Raw genomic sequence first — 22,413 nt, 5'->3', positions numbered from 1 at the left:
ATGGATAAGAATATTGGATACTACCAATTCCACAATACCTATTGGATAACTCGCACTACGACCGTGTATATTGGAGTCGCCGAAATGCTTTATATAATTGTCCGCTGATAAAACTTCCGTTAAGCGTTATGAAAAAAAGATTACACCATATAGACAGAATAACAGATCTTGTCAAACAATATCACGTGCAATATTACTACAATGAACCTTGATCCTTACCGATGGCAGCAATCAAAACCAAAATCGGCAACGAGATACCAAGCTTCGACATGTTTTGTGGAGTGTTGTTAGCAGACTACTAGAGAATAAGATGATATATCGACTTATAAGCAATTACTGCAAAACCTAATAAACATTCGATTTATTCCACCAACCATAGTTATGATTGATTGCTCGGAACGACCAAGATATTGCGTTACATGTGCTATGGTAATATAATTTTATGGTTTTGACTAAGTATTTTTTTAATTAACGTCTTAAATTCAGGAAGCTAATAGCCACAATAGCGGATTCATAATAATACCGCCATATTATTATTCTTACCATTATTATAATTATTACGATATTTATGTATTTTGCGTTAAGTTGTAAATTAATGTACTTGCATTACCAATGGTAACCAGCTTCGAGGTGATTTTAAATTTCCTGGCTACTGCATTCTTTCAGATAGTAAAAAGGATCATCACGTGGAAAATTACGACAGTTTTAGATTATGCAGTGGAATTAATTTGCATTAACCGTGGTAAACCTTTTGTGTCAAAAGTTCTCTATATCCGGTGCTGACTGATGTTATGAACTCCCAGCTGTAACTTTTTCGCTATTTTACACTCAATGATGGATTTTAGAATTTGAGAACACAAAAAGTTCGGGATGTTATTCAAGTATATGCACTTTACTAATACTTACCGTTGACCTAGTCTCCTCCTGTTTATAAATAACGATTAAGCCCGCAAAAATTTATATAATGATTGAAAATGAAAACCTACTGCTATTTATTTATCTAAGACAATTCCTAAACATTGCTTGTGCTCTCGTGTAGTTTTCTTACACAATATTTTTCACTCGATAATTATAACACATTTTCTTCCTTTAATTTGCTTATGTCGCAATGACGCAGTGTTTTATGGAGACGAAAGGATAGGAATTGGCTAGGAGTGGGAGATAAGCGGCCGTGGCCGTAGTTAATGGACAGCACCAGCATTTTTCTTGTGTAAAAACGGGAAACCAGGGACATCCGTGTTCAGTGCTGCCGACATTGGGGTTCGAACCCACTATCTTCAGGGTCCAAACTCACAGCTGCTCACAGGACAGAAAACTCACCCGGTACAAAATTAAATTGTTTAAGCAACGTCAGGTTGAGCATCACGGGTGCGCTTCTCTTACCTAGCGCATTATCCCTGTCATTACCTATGTCAAATATCTGAAGATAAATTCTACATCTCGGGCACATCCTTATCAACTATTTTGAGCTCTTACCTCTGTAGCTTGCGGGTACCTCATTAAGAAAATATAATAAAACGAAGAGTTTGCTAAACATGGATATTTCCATGCAATATATCCCATGTAATTGCCTTTTGATTTGTAATTAGCATCGGCGGAATTTTATATTTTACATTTCAACTGAGGTTAATGTAAGGATCATCATCAAAATCCTAGACTGTCAAGGAATTTTATCTCTAAAAAGTTTTGGTTCTCGACTTGTAATTTGCGCGAGCTATTTGGTGACCAATACCATGAGCCGCGAAAGTATATAACTTGTACCTATAATTTAACGTACGTGTCTTTGAACTCCGCTGTAGAACTTCTCATGACGTACTACAGATTATCTGGTATATTGTTATGAATTTGAAGCGTAAATCTAGTACTTAGGTTTATTTTTGATCAAGTCATAACACTAATGAAGATAGTTCAATATATGGAGCCATATGTGTCTTGTTAAAGGGAATAATTAATGTGAGAATATCGTTTTTCTCAATGCTTGACACTATTACATTGTTGTGTGGGCAGCTGATAAATGCAAGAGACGACACATTCATGTTGTGATGCTTATCATAACCTATCTAAAGAGATGTTTCTATCTTATAGAATTCAACATTGACCTCCAGATGTATTGTGAATCCCAGATTTCAAGTAGTACAAACGAATTTTTCTGAACTATATAATCGACATAATATTAAACCCGTCTAGAAGTGTAATTCAATGAGTGCTTATTCATTTAGTAATCTTCAAGTGAATAATAAGTATTATCTCAATTTACTCGTGTGGAATAGAGTAGATATACTAACGTGAGAGTGAATCTGAAATATGTGAGAGTTTATACGTCAGATATATGGAATCAAACTAATCTAATGTATGTAAGTTTCCAGGAACATGGTGGACTGTGTGTTAATTCCAGCAGCACTAAATCCATCATTTGTATCATCGGAGGTCTCTAATGGGATAACGGAGGCCGTGGTGATGAATAGGGGATACAATGACAACCATGTAAGGACCAGCAGACATCTCTATGGAATTATCTCTTTTAAATTTATTGGAATATTTTAATGTTAGCTTGATATGATGTATATAATGTTTTTAACTAAATAAGAGTAACTGGAAATAATACGATACTTAAATACATTCAGAACTGTTTATATTAAATCCTTACTTAATTTAATTAGTAATAATTTGAGAAATATAATTCACAAGCCTAAAAGAATCTAAGTAATTCACCGAGGAATTCATAACATACTTTTAAGAGAGAGAGTCATCTAGTAAATGGGTATACCATGTGCATATGTTGATGTCGTTCATCACTACTGTGAAATGTAGGAATCATTAAACTGAAGGTACTATTTAAGTATATGGAGTATTCATAGGAGGTATACCTTGGTACAGTGGGCATACTTGTAACTCAGTTGAGAGAATGTATGATTTAGGTAAAGGAGTAGTCACAGAAAAAGGAGAACACTGTTACATATTGCCATTTGTACAAGCCTCTTTCAAACTGTTCGCATCTGATATCTCTCTTACGTTCTAAGGAAGAAGGTTATGGGATCATTCCTACAGAGAGTGTAGTTTTAGTGTGCGGTGTAGTACACTAAGTGTGTGAAGTTTACGTCCGTTCTCGAGGCGCAGCTAGTTCAGTTCGTCGTATGATTTAGGCAAATGATCCGTGTATTGCAAGTAAAAATAAACCTAACACAAGCATTTTGTACGCAAAGTAGATTTTAACTATTTTCCGTATTGATATTTAAGTAAATAACTTCATATGTTGTCAGCTAGTGTTTTCCTTAATTTGCATGGACATGTAAGTATGAAATTGTTGAGTGTAATGAAGCAGAGATTCGGTTGCTGACTTGGTCTAACCAAGATATATTCTGGTCAAAGCTAATTCCTATGTTCCTAAATAAAGTTAGTGTCCTAGTTAGGAGGCGAATATGAATAAGGTCATTGCGATCGTTGTTTGATATGAGTCTAGGATAGGCTATCAAACGTGTTTCTAATGAAAACTGTGACAACGTACGTGGGGCTAGCAACGTGCATCCAGCGAAATGTCGAGAGTCCTTCGATGAGGGAACTCCTGGGAACAGAGACAGAACGGTATGAAAGAAGAAGGTATTAGAATCTTTTGTAGGCCTACTGCAGACTGTATAAAGAGACAGGTGAATGCCCGTCAGTCTGGAATTAGTCTGAATTGAGTGACTCTTGAGGGAGTCAATCGCAACTGAATGTAAACAGTACGAAAAGTTCGGTATTTTGTGAGTACCTCAAACGGCTGTACCCTTTTCACCGAGGCTTGCTATGGTAAACTCTTCTAGAAGGATACTACGGTACTGGAAACCATGTTTGGGATGAGGAGTTTGACGTTCCAGGGAGCAGTGTGATTTCCCGTGTGTGTACGTGTGTTAGTGTGTATTACGGATCTTCAGTAAGACCTGTGTCGATTGAACTTGTTATTAGCAGTAAATAGTAGTTCAATAAATTTAATGTAAGACATGCTACCTCTCTGTACAGTCATTTTCATTTTAGGGATTCCAATAATCCACCAAAATGATGTTAATGATCTTTAGCAGCAGTAGTTGCTTCTTTATTTCATCAACATCTGTAGCAACATTAACACCAAACAGCAACAACAACAACAATAACATGTCTCTTTAAATGTTGCTGAAGCATCCACTACCAAGTGAAATGCCCACTGGTGACCTGTCCTTAAATATGAAATGTCTTTTTTTTTTTGCTAGGGGCTTTACGTCGCACCGACACAGATAGGTCTTATGGCGACGATGGGATAGGAAAGGCCTAGGAGTTGGAAGGAAGCGACCGTGGCCTTAATTAAGGTACAGCCCAAGCATTTGCCTGGTGTGAAAATGGGAAACCACGGAAAACCATCTTCAGGGCTGCCGATAGCGGGATTCGAACCTACTATCTCCCGGATGCAAGCTCACAGCCGCGTGCCTCTACGCGCACGGCCAACTCACCCGTTTATGAAATGTCTGACAATGACTTCACCAGTCATTGCTTGGACTTACATTGTAATAAATTATCCTGTCTTCCTGTCTTCACACATTATTTAAGTTTATAGTTCCCACTCGGTGAGAAGCTGCCCTCGTATATAAGGGAGGATTTCAGGCAACGCAATACCCTAAATAGCCTTGGTCAACCAAGACGACGCGACATCCCGCCCACACAATTGACCAGCAGATATTCCAGTGTTACTTAGTCAAGTGACAACTTCTTCAGCCATACATACCTTGACTTTCTCGGTTGGTGGAATTACGCCAAAGATTAGAATGTTATGTCTAGACCGAACATTTATAAGCAATTGAAAATATTTCAAAATTTCAAACTAATATGCACTAAAGTACTATAAATTGTTCTGTCAGATGACTGTGCTATAAAGCAAGATAAGGCACACTTGTTTCTATGTTTTCTGTAACCGATAGCAAGACCATAATCGCCAGCAGTAGAGAACTAAGCTGACATTAGGAGCTAGGAAAATCACACATACTCCGCGAGTGGAATACGATCACAGGCTCCTGTAAACAAGGGTATAGTAGCCCGCAAAGGCAAGGCGGTACTGGAAAATACCACAGTTCCTGAAGAACGAGTGTGGGATGTTATTATTTTGAAAATAAAAATAACTGATGCAGAGAATATAGTAATCAGGCAAAAAGCAGTCACGCTGCCAAGTTGGAAGTATAATAGGGGGAATAGACAAGCATATAGGTACACTTGTGGAAGCTGCCCTGATATTCAGAAGAAAAATCTGCTATCGTCATCACAGATTTATGTTATTACACTAACTAGTCAACGGCCGTAGCCGTGTTGAAACACCGGATCCCGTGAGATCTCCGAAGTTAAGCAACATTGGGCGTGGTCAGGAGTTGGATGGGTTGCCACGCGCTGTTGGTGGGGGTAAGGGAATGGAGGAGCGGAAAGGAAGTGGCCACCCTACCGCACGTAAACCCCGGCTCAGGACCATCTCTGCGGAGGTTCGGACCTGCCTTCGGGCAGAATAACCCTTACCTTACCCTTACAAACTAGTCTGATACGTTCTATTAATTGATGTAAAATGATGTAAATTACAATTTATAAGAAATATAATATTTAAAAATCTCTTACTCATGGGTATTTTCCTGCTATAAGAGGTAGAATTTAACATGTATTCACAGTATAGTGCAATATACATGCAATATTTTTACTTGTTCCTCCATTCACCACGCCGCTTCTTTATGCAGCGATAAAATATTCTGCGTTGTTCTATGGGTCATGAGACCATATGCTATTTTCTTGCAGTTTTCCACTACAGAACTAACTTTCTTCTCCCTACGTAACTACTACATAAAAAATCACTTGAACTCTGTTCCTTTATATTCATATCTTGGTGATACCTTATCGTTGTTACCACCTACACTTCTCTAGAAAAACGATTGAACAACCGTGTGTCTTAAGAGGTGTCTGCCTCTTGTTCTTGGCATATTTTACCACATCTTTCTCCTCTCAGCATCTAACCTTCAGCGTTCTTCTGTAAAAATAGATGTAGTATACACACAGCAAATGACATACTTAGGAATACTAAATGAAGAGCGGTGAATAACATGTAGTCTATGTGTGGATCGTTCCAATTCGAGAAATAATTTACTGACAGATTAAGGAACCCAGAAATTTTCCTTACTTTAAAATGGAAAAGTTAAGAATAGTTAGTTTACTACCGAGAATCTAACGAAAATAGAGCATTATGAAATGTTTTCTTCGATTGCGTTTTAGATACGGCATTTTACTACGTCTGCTAATAAAATAATATTATTACTTTCAATGGAATATTATATATTTTCCGCCGTTCAATAATTAGAAAGATATAAATACGTATATTAAAATATGTTTCGATAAATTTGACCTTCATTAATGCACATTAATTTAATTAATTAAAATTAATTTAAACCATTTCATGTATTGAACGGTGGAAAATGGATAATAGTCCATTTAAAACGGAATAATTATTTTATTATCCAAAAGTCAATACGGACCAACATAGTATTGATAAATTGTAGCTTCTTCCCTCCATACAGTCTGGTGCCTCCAGTTCTGTTATTAACAATAGAATTATGCTATGTACAGCAGAATTATGCTATGGATCGCAACGTTCGTCACTGCTGGGCCACCATTGTCGCTGCCGCAGCCCCTACTGCAATCTCAGTCCTCATTGCCCCAAGATATCGTCCCTGTTCTGCCAATGTGGCGAATGTTACAATGCTCTTCCTATCCATTAATACCCTTAAGACTGGTCACGCCTTCCAGCCACATATTGATATTCGGTTCATCAGAACAATTTCCGTTGAGTTCATTTTCCTATGTGCGTGTGTAAAGGAAAATGAACCTTACTGTACCATACTGAAGGAATGTATGTTTGCATGACATTTACCCACTCCTAGAGTGTGATGTTTTAAGGTTAATTTTCCTTTTGCTTCGAAGCCACAGTAGATCAGACCTGTACTGCTAAAACTGTGGTCATACCTTACTGAATAGAAATAGGTAGTGGGTTTCCTTGCATTTTTAAACGTTAAGTGGTAAAATTAGAATGTGTTGTTTGAGTCATCAGTCCATAGACTGGTTTGATGCAGCGCTCCATGCCACCCTATCCTGTGCTAACATTTTCATTTCTACGTAACGATTGCACCCTGCATCTCCTCTAATCTGCTTATCATATTCATACCTTGGTCTACCCCTACCGTTCTTACCACCTACACTTCCTTCAAAAACCAACTGAACAAGTCCTGGGTGTCTTAAGATGTGTCCTATCATTCTATCTCTTCTTCTCGTCAAATTTAGCCAAATCGATCTCCTCTCACCAATTCGATTCAGTATCTCTTCATTCGTGATTCGATCTACTATCGACCTCACCTTCAGCGTTCTTCTGTAACACCACATTTCAAAAGGTTCTTTCTCTTTCTTTCGGAGCTAGTTATCGTCCATGTTTCACTTCCATACAATGCCACGCTCCACACGAAAGTCTTCAAAAACATCTTTCTAATTCCGATATCAATATTTAAAGTGAGCAAATTTCTTTTGTTAAGAAAGCTCTTCCTTGCTTATGCTAGTCTGCATTTTATGTCCTCCTTACTTCTGCCATCGTTAGTTATTTTACAACCCAAGTAACAATATTCATCTACTTCCTTTAAGACTTCATTTCCTAATCTAATATTTCCTACATCACCTGCCTTCGTTCGACTGCAGTCCATTACTTTTGTTTTGGACTTATTTATTTTCATCTTGTACTCCTTACCAAAGACTTCATCCATACCATTCAGCAACTTCACGAAATCGTCTGCAGTCTCAGATAAAATAACAATATCATCGGCAAATCTCAAGGTTTTGATTTCCTCCCCTTGGACTGTGATTCCATTTCCAAATTTCTCTTTGATTTCCTTTACTGCCTGTTCTATGTAAACATTGAAAAGGAGAGGGGACAAACTGCAGCCTTGCCTCACTCGTTTCTGGATTGCTGCTTCTTTTTCAAAGCCCTCGATTCTTATCACTGCAGACTGATTTTTATACAGATTGTAGATAATTCTTCGTTCTCGGTATCTGATCCCTATCATCTTCAGAATCATAAATAGCTTGGTCCAATCAACGTTATCGAATGCCTTTTCTAGATCTACGAATGCCATGTACGTGAGCTTGTTCTCCTTGATTCGATCCTCTAAGATCAGACGTAAAGTCAGGATTGCTTCGCGTGTTCCTACATTTCTTCTGAAGCCAAATTGATCTTCTCCCAACTCAGCTTCAACTTGTTTTTCCATTCTTCTGTAAATAATACGTGTTAAAATGTTGCAGGCATGAGATACTAAACTAATGGTGCGGTAGTTTTCACACCTGTCAGCACCGGCTTTCTTGGGAATAGGTATAACAACATTCTGCCGAAAATCGGATGCGACTTCTCCTGTCTCATACATCTTGCACACTAAATGAAATAAACTTGCCATGCTGGTTTCTCCTAAGGCAGTCAATAATTCAGAGGGAATGTCATCAATTACAGGTGCCTCCTTCCTATTTAGGTCACTCACAGCTCTGTCAAACTCTGATCTCCAAATTGAGTCTCCCATTTCATCAACATCAACAGCCTCTTCATGTTCCAGAACCAAATTATCTACATCTTTACCTTAATACAACTGTTGGATATGCTCCTGCCATCTTTCTGCTTTGTCTTCTTTCCCTAGAAGTGACTTTCCATCTGAGCTCTTAATATTCATACACCTAGATTTCCTTTCTCCAAAGGTTTCCTTGATTTTCCTGTATGCAGCATCTACCTTTCCCAGGTACATACAGCCGTCGACATCCTTGAACTTCTCCTTCAGCCATTCTTCCTTAGCTACTTTGCACTTTCTATCCACTTGATTCTTTAATCGCCTGTATTCTTTTCTGCCCTCTTCAGCTCTAGCATTGTTGTATTGTTTCGTTCATCAATCAGGTCTAGTATCTCCTGAGTTATCCACTGATTCTTACTTGATCTTTTCTTCCTTCCTAACATTTCTTCAGCAGCCCTACTGACTTCATTTTTCATGACTATCCCCTATTCCTCTATTGTGTTTCCTTCAGCCTTTTCATTTAGACTATTTTTCAACGTGTTCCTTGAAACAATACCTCATACTCTTTTCTTTTAACTTGTCCAGATCCCATATCCTTGAATTCCCTCCTTTCTTCCATTTCTTCAACTTCAGATGGCATTATATGACCAACAAGTTGTGGTCAGAGTCCAAGTCTGCTCCTGGGAAAGTTTTGCAATCCACCACTTGGTTTCTAAATCTCTGGCTAATCATAATTACGTCTATTTGATACCTTCCTGTGTCTCCAGGTCTCGTCCACGTATACAGCCGTCGTTTGTGGTGTTTGAACCAAGTATTGGCAAGGACTAAATTATGATCAGTTGCAGATTTCTACCAGATGACTTTCCTTTCCTTTGTCCCAATACGAATTCTCCTACTGTATTATCTTCTCTTCCTTGACCTACCACTGAATTCCAGTCTCCCGTCACAATTAGATTCTCGTCACCTTTTATATACTGTAATAAATATTCTCTCTCTTCATATATTCTTCCGATTTCGTCATCATCCGCTGTACTACTGGGCATATAGCCTGCACTATTGTAGTGGACATTGGTTTAGTGTCGATCTTGACACCTGCTACCACACTTTCGGTGAATCATTCGTTAGTCTGGTCTCTCAACAGATACCCATCCGATATGGTTGCACCTGCGGCTCGGCTATGTGCATCATTCGGACACGCAAGACTCCCCACCGCGACAAGGTCACATGGTTCGCAGAGGAGGAAAATTAGAATACACAACTCAATATATAGATTACCCAGGTATCGTTCTGATACTTTGGGATACTTCGACGTCTCCTAAAGGCAAAGGTAATAATGTGCGTCGAAAAAATCCACTGGCTTCTAACAGCGTAATATGGTTAAACCTAATATGGTTAAAATGTCGCGAATCATAGAAAATTATACGTCACGAGATAATAAATGGATCGGATAAATTAATGTACACTTACATGTACGAAAAAATTACTTTTCTTCAGTAGGAAAGAAAACACCACATGTTCAATTGATCTTCGTCGATCTCCTTTTTGGGCTTTCGGCCAGGTGGCAGATACCCGGTCAATTGCATGCCTAGTCTTTTCTTAAATGATACTTACAAATGCATCGAACATTTCCTTTGATAAATTACTATATTCCATTCCCTAATACCTCTTCCTATAAAATAATACATGCGTCAATTTTTTCTCTTGAATTCCAATTTTGTCTTCACACGTCCGAGCGACCGCTTCATTAAAAAGGTTTATTATCCTTACTTGTAGAAACGTTCTTTCTTTCTATTTTTATAAAGAGTGCCTTTGAGCTAGAATTCACGGAAGTTCAGATATTTGTAGAAATCACTTTTGGTGTCATTTTATCAGCAACAACAAGAACAACTTTCATCAATGCATTTCATTTAGGACTGTCGCACAGGTGGCAGATTCACTATCAGTTTTTTACCTAAAATTTTCTCGAATGCTTTCAAACAACTTGAGAATTCATCGAACACTTCCTTTAATAAATTCCAACTCCTTACTCGTCGTCCCATGAGGGGGTTGTATTGGCTGAAACCTGAGGAGGGTGTTTCTTAATTTTTGCCATTGATGCTTTCAAATCTCGTACTTATGGGCATGATATACGCTTTTGGTTTTATGCCGTGTCAAGAAAATAAGGTGAAGTCCTTTACGTTATATGAGTTACAATTTTCTTGTAGACTTGTTAAGGCTGAAAACGTGCTACATTTTGCCTCCTCTGTATTGTTTTGCAGAGAACTAGTAAATGTTGTACAGTCTGTCACTTTGCTTGTTTGTTTAAAATTATACCCAAAGAAGTGATGAATAACATTCATTTTTGAACTGTTGAAAGGAACTATTTGTTCATCCTTCCAACTTGATAATGGTGGCTGATCAAAGGTAAGCTTGCTGTAAATTTTCCCCTGGCTGTACTTATGATTCAGGCATTCGGCAACAGATTTTGCCATGGCTCTAACCTGACTGAAAAATGATGTTAAGGGTACTTCAACTACAGACTGGCAATTACCCCCTTCAGGTAAATGTAACAAAGGCTTTTCAGTCTGTCAAACACACAGCAAATACAATGTAAATTAAAACACTATAAACATACCTGTAAAATACACACTTACATGCAAAGAATGACATGTTTCGTTCTACAAGAACATCCTCAGATTCTATCAAATCACTTTAAAAACAATTTTATATATGTACAGTATTGTTTACGTAGCGTGAACTTGTCAATGATCCGTTGTCACCAAACACTGTGTTTGGTGACAATGGACTTAACATCGGCAGTCTAGATAAGTACGTAAATTTATATTGTATTAATACTTGCATATATTTTCATTTTTGTCATTACTGTATCATGTTATCAATAAACTCTCTATCATTGACAAGTTTACTCTTTACAGGTATGTTTATAGTGTTTTAATTTACACTGTATTTGCTGTGTGTTTGACAGACTGAAAAGCCTTTGTTACATTTAACTAAGTCAACACTGGAAAACATGGCTTCATTCTTAACAAATCCTTTAGGTAAAGCATTGCTTAGTTTGTCATACACTGATTGTAACATGTATAGATGCAAAAAGTCCACTGTAGAAGTGTGATCATCACACCTTATGGATCGTAGGATACCAAAGTGACTTTTCGAGGGACCTTGGTTGAATTTGCCTGTAAACACATAAGAAAAACCACGGCTCCACAAATACTGTGTAAGTTCTATTGTGCTTTTAAGTGTCGCGCGCATGGATTCAAGAGCTCTCTCAGAGTCGAATGTTTTGTTTGGTGCTTTTAAGATCTCACTAATATCACACAAACAATAACATTTCTGACAATCAGGATATAATGATCCGTTAGGAGTTTTGGCATTCAATGCATCAAAAACATTATCGAGGACCCTCGTTAAAATTTCTGTGGCTTCACTTCCTTCAAAGCCATTGGTGTGACTGTCTCTAAAATAAGGAATTGTATTTGCCATAGCCCTGCTGAATAACTGGAACGCTAAACGAGCATTCATTTTCTGAACACTGTCAGGGCTGATATGGGATGAGGCTATTTTTGGGACATACCCGCAAACCTGCAGAATCCTGGAGGGTTTCATGTCCATAAACTAGCCTGCAGTACTTGAAGCTGAAACTGTGGCTTTTATAGGTATAATTTTATTTGGCATGAAAATGGTTTCAATGCATTTCAGGATATGAACTGCATCTAAAAATGCCCAAACCTTTCAGGATGAACACATGGAACTGAGAATGCTTATATTTTAATTATTCAGTTTATCACTGATATCTAGATGTTACCATACTTTCTTGTCTGTCTGACTCCCATCGCACACAAATCCAACAATGTGAAACCCAGCATTCTCCAGTTGAATAATAATTTGGATTACCATTTTTGACAGTATATCACCAGGTGTGTAATTGCGACTTGCATATATTGCAATAGGTTGTGCAAGTGCTTTAAGTGTTGAACAAACTTAAACACTAGGGCATGATTTTCAATATTTGGTTGTTGATCTTCCGGTGTGAAATCATCAAAGTTCACGTATCCATCTGTTCTAAAGAAGTGCCATTAAACTGTATTTCTTTAAGTTGAACTTCATCAAATATTAATATTCCTAACCTATTGATGTCATCGTCATCATAAGTGTTAAAGGGTTGAGAAATGGCACTGACTGAATGATGATTGATACCGCATAAACTCTTCAGGCCTTTCAACAGACTGCGAAGTTGTGATGGTGATGGCTGTGGCAGAAGGTCATGATGTCTACCGCATAAACTCTTCAGGCCTTTCAACAGACTGCGAAGTTGTGATGGTGATGGCTGTGGCAGAAGGTCATGATGTCTACAATGCCTGTAAACATTCGGGGTCTTAATTTTCAATAGGAGTGCTTCCACTAGAAGTTCTTGACCATAACGCATGCCTTTTGAACTTCTGGTATTGCTGGTCTTCAATATGATATTAAATATTATCTTGTGTTTCCTACTTAATCTTTCATTAGAGATATTTGCCTGTTTTAGGGTGATTTCATTTCTTCAAGCTCCCTTCCTAGTTCAGAATTATTTTATTATTTTAATCTCCCGTTAAAAAAGTAACCTTCCTCTGGAGATGATTAATTCTCTTTTTAAAATGAATTCCTTCTGATCATCAGCACTAACCTGTGATTTATCACCAGCACTAGAGCATACAGAGCTAATACTAGGAGACTCTAGTATGGAATACTCACGAGTGGAAAGAACATCTAATTTGATAGATTGGCGTTGATTTGGAAAACATCTTACTGTGATTTTTCGTGTTAAATATTTCGGAAGATTAGGAAAAATGTGTGGGACTGCTGTGGGATCCAGTTTCCATCTTTGTCCTGGAATTTTCACTTCTTCACAATTGCTAAATGCATAAGAAAACTCCTTTTAACTCTTCTCCCAGGGTAAAGTTGTAGATTGTATTTTTAACATGAGTTCCAGAAGACGCAGTGACGCAATCTAAATATTCCTCCAGATTCTCATAATCGCATATGAATGTCTACGGATAACGCATCGCTTCAAAATTAGGTGTAAAAGATCAAACTATTCCTTAATTCTAAATTCTATCATTGCTTGCAGCTCCAAATAATACATTAACATATATCTGAAATGCCATCATTTATTGATCACAATATGAATTAATAAAATAAAGAATGTGAAATAAATTGGTCAGATCATGAAATTACTTTGGTATTTTGAGTTTGAGGTATTAAATATTCATATACCAATATCATATTCATCATTCGTAATATACAATATTTTATAGAAATGAACTAAGGTTCAAGAAATCACATCAATAAAAGTAAAATGTGAATTACTGTATCTGCAGATAACCGTGAGAAATTCAGTAAAAATCAAACAATTCCTCTTTAAGTTTCACGTTCTTAAGAATTTGATCTAAATCCTTTCATAATTTCTTAAGTTCTGGAGTTGTTCGAGGTAGTTAGTTTTTTCTCATAATCATCTTCGTCGTTTCATAAATTTGTACTTAACAGAAGCAAGTTAGGTTTCATATATTTTGGCTACTATTCTACTAAATTGACTGCTGATGCATTCAACATCAACTTAATCTTTAAATTACGACAAATATGTATCAAAAATAACCAGAGAAATTCATAATTGCAATGGAAATTCAACCTACAATCTTCTATGTTTTAAGTAGACATTAAGGAATACCGTTGTCAAGGCTTTCGAGTGACTATTATCCAAAATAAATAATATCTGGAAAGACGTACGAATGTTTAATCGTAACCATCAACATCTATCACAACATCAGGTTGAAAATATGGAATTAAGTGACTAATTTACCCTAACTGGATTTATTTCGATGATTCATTAGTGCGACATCACCATATAAGTGCCACGTCAATCTATCTTTTAATATCTGATATGGCATCTCCATCAATAACATGCAACTATTGCTCCCAAAAATATATTTGATCCAAGTTTACGCCAATATTCTTCATTACCTCCTCAAAATATTTCATATACTTTAATGAAATCATCGTAGCAACATATTCGTTCCAGTTCTTCATTATTATTCTCTTATATAGTTGTTTCATAACTATCTCTTTCCATTTCATATCATATCTCTTCAAAGTATACAACATATTCATCTCAAATATCTTATATCAATATATAAGTAACTACATTCTCACTGAAATGCATCTTCGGATCATGAACTTCACTTACAACATTAACATGTCTTCATACTGTTTTGGTATCCATATTTAACATCCTATCAATTACGTGTGACGACATAACCTTCATATATTACAAACATATCCTACATTCTTTTAAAAATATTACTGTATTCTATTCCGAATCATTGCCTTCATACTGTATCATGACAAATTCTGATATGATCATATAACACTATTGAAATAACACTGATACCTACTTAAGTAACTTTCCCTATCGTTTGGATTGTCTAGTTTCTTCTGAAGAGTACATTATTCCATCACGGCATTCGTATATTATCATATTATCAAGTCACTCGCGGTAACTTAATCTACATTGGTTTATTTTGAAGATTCAATCGACTTATTCCCTATTCAACAAAATGCAACTGTACTATATTACATTCAACCTAGCTGTTATGTTTAATGTGTTACGAAACTTAACTTCTTTCCTTTAAGCGGTCGGGAACAAGTTGGTTTTGGTCCTCTGTCGGCTGTGGTCAGGCTCCATAGAGTCGTTAAGGGAAAAATCGCTCTCCTCTTCGGTCATAGCGGTTGGCAAGCCTCGAAAAGTCATCCCTCTGCTTCTTAGAAAATCATCTTGAGCTTGTCTTGCGCATTAAACAGAATCAAGTACATATATGACATCATATGGGACATTATGACAAATACTAAGCCTGCTAACATGAATATATTGTCTGTAGCCAGGTTTATTATCGGCTTTACTTTAAATATGAGACAGATTCCCAAGATGTTTACTGTTGTCTTGTCTTCTTCTAATGGCTATTAATTGCTAGTTGGATTAATACTTTTGTACCTGTCCCGTTAAATTCCTTTTCTCGTTTTCAAAGCCAAGGCTTGTTCAATGCCTTCTTTTCTATGTATGACTTACTTAATCCTTCTTATTTCTTGCGTATTTGACACAACCATATTATTTATGTTGATATATAATACGTATTTTATACATTTAAAGGCTTTTAGTAACATATTTTCTTCTCTCATTTATATGTCTTAATATTATATCGCGTATATTTCTTCTTATAGGATTTGCATCCGTTAACTAGCAGTATGCATTCATTTGTGTGTTTTTCTTCAGTGTTAGGCGCAACAAATTTGAACTTTTTCTTGTCATATGCACTGCCATCATGATCGTAACTGTTTTTTATTTCCGCGGTACCATTATCTTTCACATTTCAGGAATTTATGTATTGTATCTAACTCCATTACGGGTAATCGCGCGTAAATCGATCCTGCAGAAATGCTTCGAGAATAATGGAATGGTACACAATTAATAATGAACTGTCACATTTTTTATAAGTTCAGCCGCAAAATGCATATCGCAGATAAGACTTTTATTACTTAAAGGCAGACCTTAACGTGGGATAGCCTTCGACCACTTCGAGAACAGAGTGGGATCTTTTGGGGGTGAAAAATTATGCCGTTCCCCATTCGCATGTTTATCGAATACCGACTTGCAACCCGGGACATAGATAAATGTAGGCATGTTCAGACGCGGTTGTGAATTGAAGCATATACCAAAGTATACGTCCTGATTCTCAAATGCGTAATATTTTTCACTTCTCAGTCCACGAAAAGTTAACAGTAGATATTTTGCACGTATAAAACTGGAGAACGTATAAAACTACCGATAAAGACCACAAACAGTTTACACACTTCCACATAAAACCGATAAAAAGCTCGTGTACTTGGACTTCATAACGACAGCAGCGCTGCAGTTGGCAGAGAACATATACGCCGTGTCTGTTAACATGTGGTTCAGAGGGAGTTGTCACTCTACTCATTTCTATTCATCCTGTCAAGAGTATAACTGGGTTGAATATCTTTTGTACAGGATGTTTGGCCAAGGACCACTTGAGATGGAGACATCTGACCAACGGCCTACTCGGAGATCACGATCCTCAGAATCGAGGGAATCATAAGAGAAAGAGCAAAATTATCCGAACCTCTAAAGCAAGAATTTGAGTTCGACGTCGTGGTATCTTGGTAATCTCTTATGAAAAAAGACGCAGTTAGCATACACCTAGTGGGTATGTGCTGTTCTCAGCGTTGATTGTAATAGGTCAGATAACTCGTCTTGATATACCTGCCGAAATGATATTGTTTTGCCTGCATTTCTGAATAGTTTTATGAACATTTAGTACCGATACATGGTCACTGTTTCATACGCAATGCAGAGTATAATACTTTCTTCCATACAATATTCAGTATGTTTCGACCATTCCGGCGTGTCTGAATCTTAACATTTTCAAATGATCTTGCCCGAGATCATGCAACAAACAATTGGATGTGTCTGAAAACTGGTTCTGGTAAGTAGAACAAGTAGTAGGTGATCTATGTAACCTATTTGATTAGATACCCGCTTTCTCAAGAGGTTGTCTCTGCGCTTTATTAATGATCATTCAGGAGACTAGTCACCTTCATACCTTCCTGTCTGTGGGTACGTTGACAGTTTTTCTTAGTAGCATGTAAGTTATTAGGAAAGAAATAAGCCGAGGAAGGTCAGAGAGTCATACAGTGTACAGTACAGAACAGTATTCCTCCATTATCCTGACGTCAGACCTGGTATTAATTTTGCTAGATTTAAACGACATATCTATAAAAATATTAATACCAGACTCACTTTCGAGACTAAAGACAAAATAGACTTGCCATTACTCATTTTATTCATAAAATGCGTAATGCAATACGACACGCAAAAACAATTACGGTGACAGGTTCAAACACAAGAAATAATGAACCCCAGTGTCAAGGCCAGGTAGGCAACTGCAATGGCCCGGCTAACGCAGGAATACCTCCACCTGATGCCAACAGAACAGGGTTTCACAACCAGTCACCAGACAACCAGACTAAGACTCCAGATCTCATTAAGGATTTTATCCAAATTAAAAATAATTTTAGGAAGCGCTGGCAGAGATTTCAGGACCCTGTTGATAAAGAAGAATTCAAACAATGAAAGAAATTTGTACAGGCCAGACTACTTGAACGTAAGATTGAAAGATGGGAGTCGCTATCTGCGACCTTAACTAAGAGCGACAATGACGTTTGGCGCGTCACTTGCTCCCTTACCAGATCTAAAGCAACAAAACGTGCTATTCACGGCCGACATGGGTTAGCCTCCTCCCCGTTGGAAAAAGCCGAGGCTTTCGCAGATACATGAGAGAGTCAATTCACAGCCAATAGGGCTACGGACGACGAAGACATTGTTAATATTCATGACGATATTCTGCGAAACGTTTCGAGACTTAGACGCCAGTGGACAACGATCATGAAAGAATTTGAAAAAAAAAATACTCCTATGGAGATTAGACAGGTCATCAGGCAACTATAAAAGGGCAAAGCCACAGGCCCAGATAGTGTAACAACAGAGCACTTAAAACATTTTTCCCCCAATGCATTAACATTTTGGCAGATGTTTTCAATGCTTGCATTTCCATTGGCTACTTCCCTAGTGAACGGAAAATAGCAAAGATAATAATGATCCCCAAGCCCGGAAAGGACAATCTTCTCCCTCAAAATTATAGACCTATCTCATTGCTGTCCCACATTTTAACGATACTTGAGAGATGTCTCTTAAGACGCCTCAGTTCTCACCTCAACTATCATGACAAAATACGACCCGAGCAGTTCGTGTTCAGGACAAAACTCAGTGCCCCACTACAGGTACTACGACTGGTAAATGACATAACAACTGCCATAGACATTAGGCAGCCGGTCCCGGCTGTATTCATGGACATTGAACATGCATTTGGCACAGTGTGGCACCCATTGCTGTTATATAAAATGTACTTTGATGCCCATGCACCGCCTTACCTGACTCGAATGGTAGCCAGCTTCCTGGACAGAAGATCGTTCTTTGTGAGTGTAGATGGTGAGCGCTCCTCCATTCGCGGAATGGCAGCGGGAGTATCCCAAGGCAGCACACTTTCTCAGGTGCTCTACAGCCTCATGGTGAACGATCTTTCAAGATTAGCACACGTACGTATAACGCAATACGCAGATAATGTTGCACTTTACGTTATAGCTAAACCACACCTGAGCTTTAAATATTTATCAGAATATTTCAAGCTCTTCGAGGACTGGTGCGACGTTAGCCGTGTTAAGGTTAACACGACAAAGACGGTTGCCATGAACTTTACTAGACTCAAAATAGATCCCCGCCACTGACTTTTAAAATTACCTCCCTACCATGGCAACCCAAGACAAGATATTTGGGAATGACCCTGGATAGGAAACTTTTATGGAGAGATCATACTGCCCAGCCCATCGCTAGAGCGAAAGTCCGTACGTCCGCTCTGTACCCTCTCTTGAGAGACAGGCATTTGCCTGTTCAACTCAAAAACAGGATGTGCCTAGCCTGCATTACGCCTGTCTTAATGTTCGGCTGCGAAGCCTGGGGATATATCCCCAAGACATATATTAGAGCACTACAAGTCGTGCAAAACAAGGTCATATCCATTATGACCAACTGCCTACGATTCACGAATCTACGAAGATTACACACCTCGCTACAAATACTGACAATACGCAGGTTCTTAGACAAGACAGCTCTGGGTGTATTAGGTCGTATCCCTACCGGTCCTCAAGATCGCGGCATCAACATGATTAGAAAACTTTTCCAAATTTGAAAATTGCTACTAGGCGTAAAACCCGAGGACCGTGGCTAATGTATAAAAGATAAAACTGATGCGTGTTAAAGTATGGGTTTTTCATTCCGAACATGTATTTTCTATATGACCGGATACGATTTCTCCCCGATATGGAATATCTTTAATATCAGAAGAAACTTACCTTAGGTGAGTTTGTCTCTCCTTCATTAAAAAAACAATAATCAGATACATACGTGTAAAGGGACCAGGTTTAGGTCCTGCGACATGCTCATCTATATGTGAGACCAAAAAATGACGAAATGTATCTCTGGCTTGACGTGGAAATAATCAAGCATGGCTGTATGCAAACACATGACTAAGGATGTAATTCACACATCGTATATCAGAATATTAATGAGGCAATCCGCTAAGTAATTGGCTGCAGTATTATTGGAGTGGTTATTTAGTCAATTTATTTCAGGATTACTCACAGTTTACAAAGCTTAGAGATCTTTCAATATCTCATGATTCACCGGCAGGTGATTCCGGAGAGAATAACAATGAATGGAACAAATCGGTCCAACAGAAAGGCCGAACGGACTGGACACAGCTGATAAAATATTATAAATGAAGGAATGTATGTTTTAACTGGAACAGAATAACCTTCGGCATTTATTTTCGGTCTCATGTTAGTTTAATATCCTAATGAAGCATATTAACGATAATTGTCAGGTAGTTACATTCACATTTATTCCATAACTACATTTACATTCAGTTGTATGTTATTTCATGTATTCTTGCATATTGATTATAATCTCGTAGTTAGAGTCATTTTTGTTCTAAAAGTCTTTGTTCCAGCAATGCCCTTCGTAACTTCCCCAGAGAACTCCTGCTGTGAATATCCCCTGAAACATCAAAGCAGTAAGCTTTAAACAACAATATTATAGAGTGCGGCATATTATATGAAACATGCTGCAACGTGACAGATAGGAGAGATAAGTAAACACACAAATGGTAGTTATTCTGTAGGATTTATCAACTAACACAAATAGCTTATAAAATTACACAGGCACACCTGTACTACAACTTACAGTAAATTCAATTGTACCAGGTCACGCACTCTCTCTGTTAAGTCACACTAGTTGTTTACTCTACCGCTTACATTCTAACCAGTCACACTGCACACTTCTCCACAACTATCACTAATAGTCTGCGGAACTTCCACAGTTAGTCTTGTACGCTGTCAAAGCCGCTCAGTTCAAAGCTCGTGCTCAACACAGCCTCAAAAACCCTGTATGTAGTGCATTGCTCTGACACTCACGATATCAGGTATGCAGTCCAACCCTCTCACGCTACTCCAGAGACACGATGTTCACTCACAGAAGGCAGACACGAGAGACTCCATCACGGCGACAGACACAACAGGACGAACAGTCACTTCACGGCATAACTGCTCCGAACAGCTGTCGAACTTACTGTGAACCACGCAGTGAACAAAAACACCACTAACTCTTTAAATGAATTCAACCGAATCACTGACAGAACTTATCCGTATATTTGCAAAAAAACAATAAACTGTCTACCGACCACTGACTGACCATTTTCTCCAGAGTAGCACTCTCTACAACAATCACTCACACACAGAGGGTCTGAAACATATTGAACCACTGAAGCTCGCCAGGCCTGCCTTAAATAGAGCCCTCTCGAATCCGAAAACTCAACGTTCACACTCGTGTTCCTTCCCACTCCACCGGGAGGCCACGAGTGAGATAATGGGACGATGAGGAACTGACGACAGAGGGACTGACCGCTGGATAGATTTTCGCCATTGTTTAGAGGACCTTCCGACGAAGGTTTCTGTGCTTAATATCTTGAACTGTAATGGGGTGGGTGAAATTGATTACTTCACGTTGTTCCCCGTCATAGCTACTTGGATTAGAATTCTTAGTTTTGAACTGAACGTCATTTTTAGGCATTCGGACTGTTCAACAGAGACCTCCTGCCGAAATTATAATATGCAGAATTCTGTCCCTGACGGCTTTATTCAGATCCTATACGCAAGGAACCTCAGAATGGTATAAAAATTCTTCAAATAATCATCTAAGGTATTAGTCTATCCTAATGTGAGCATTTGTCAACAAATATTCGTGGTATAATGTTGACTTGGCCATCATTCAAGGAACTCATAGAGCAGATCAGTAGTGGTGATTGGGAATTAGAAACTGAAAAACTGGAAAAAAGGAAGCTTCGAATTGGTAAGATTTTTTTTCCCTTCGAGTTAATCTCGACAGGAGAATAAAGGTCGAAAGTTTACCAACGTAACTGCAGTAATATTAGTTTTTTTTTGAGATTTTGATTCACCTTGCACTATCTGCCATCTCTGCGGGAAATTCTGTGCCTCCGGTATTGGGCCGTTCAGTCACCTACAGACTCGCAGATAAAGAGGAATTTTTATTGGAAGACTGGCCTACTAGTTTTCGAATGTTTGCTAAATTCCCACCTGATTGTCATGACCGTTAAGACGTTGAAGTCAAAATGGTATGAAACCGTGGTTACCCGGATCGAGTACTGTTGATCGAAAAAATATCTCCATTATAATTTTTCACGGCAGGGTATGGGAGGTGAAGGGTTACAATTTCAAGTGACTAGATTGCGTGCCAAAATCCTCCATTAAATTCCAAACCTCTCCACAGTTCTAATCTGGAGTAAGGAAAGAAGACGCTGATGATGGTGATTCGTTCGTCGGATGGGGACGTTAAACCTTGAGCAGACCCCTTGGTGCTATTCGAAAGGAGTTAATAGCAAACACTCGAAAACTAGTAGGCCAGTCTTCCAATCAAAATTCCTCTCTATCTGCGAGTCTGTAGGTGGCTGAACGGCGCAATACCGGAGGCACAGAATTTCCAGCAGAGATGGCAGACAGTTGAAGGTGGAGAGCCATTGTTCTATTTTTTCGTTCGTTTTCCTTCCGTCGTTGCCTCTTATCGTCTCCTATTCGCCTACGGTTTCCTTCGAAAAGGAATGAGCTGCGA

Source organism: Anabrus simplex, chromosome 1 (genome assembly GCF_040414725.1).
Source record: "Anabrus simplex isolate iqAnaSimp1 chromosome 1, ASM4041472v1, whole genome shotgun sequence".
Lineage (NCBI taxonomy): Eukaryota > Metazoa > Arthropoda > Insecta > Orthoptera > Tettigoniidae > Anabrus > Anabrus simplex.
The sequence above is the reverse complement of the archived record's forward strand: the minus strand, read 5'-3'. Positions refer to the sequence as shown.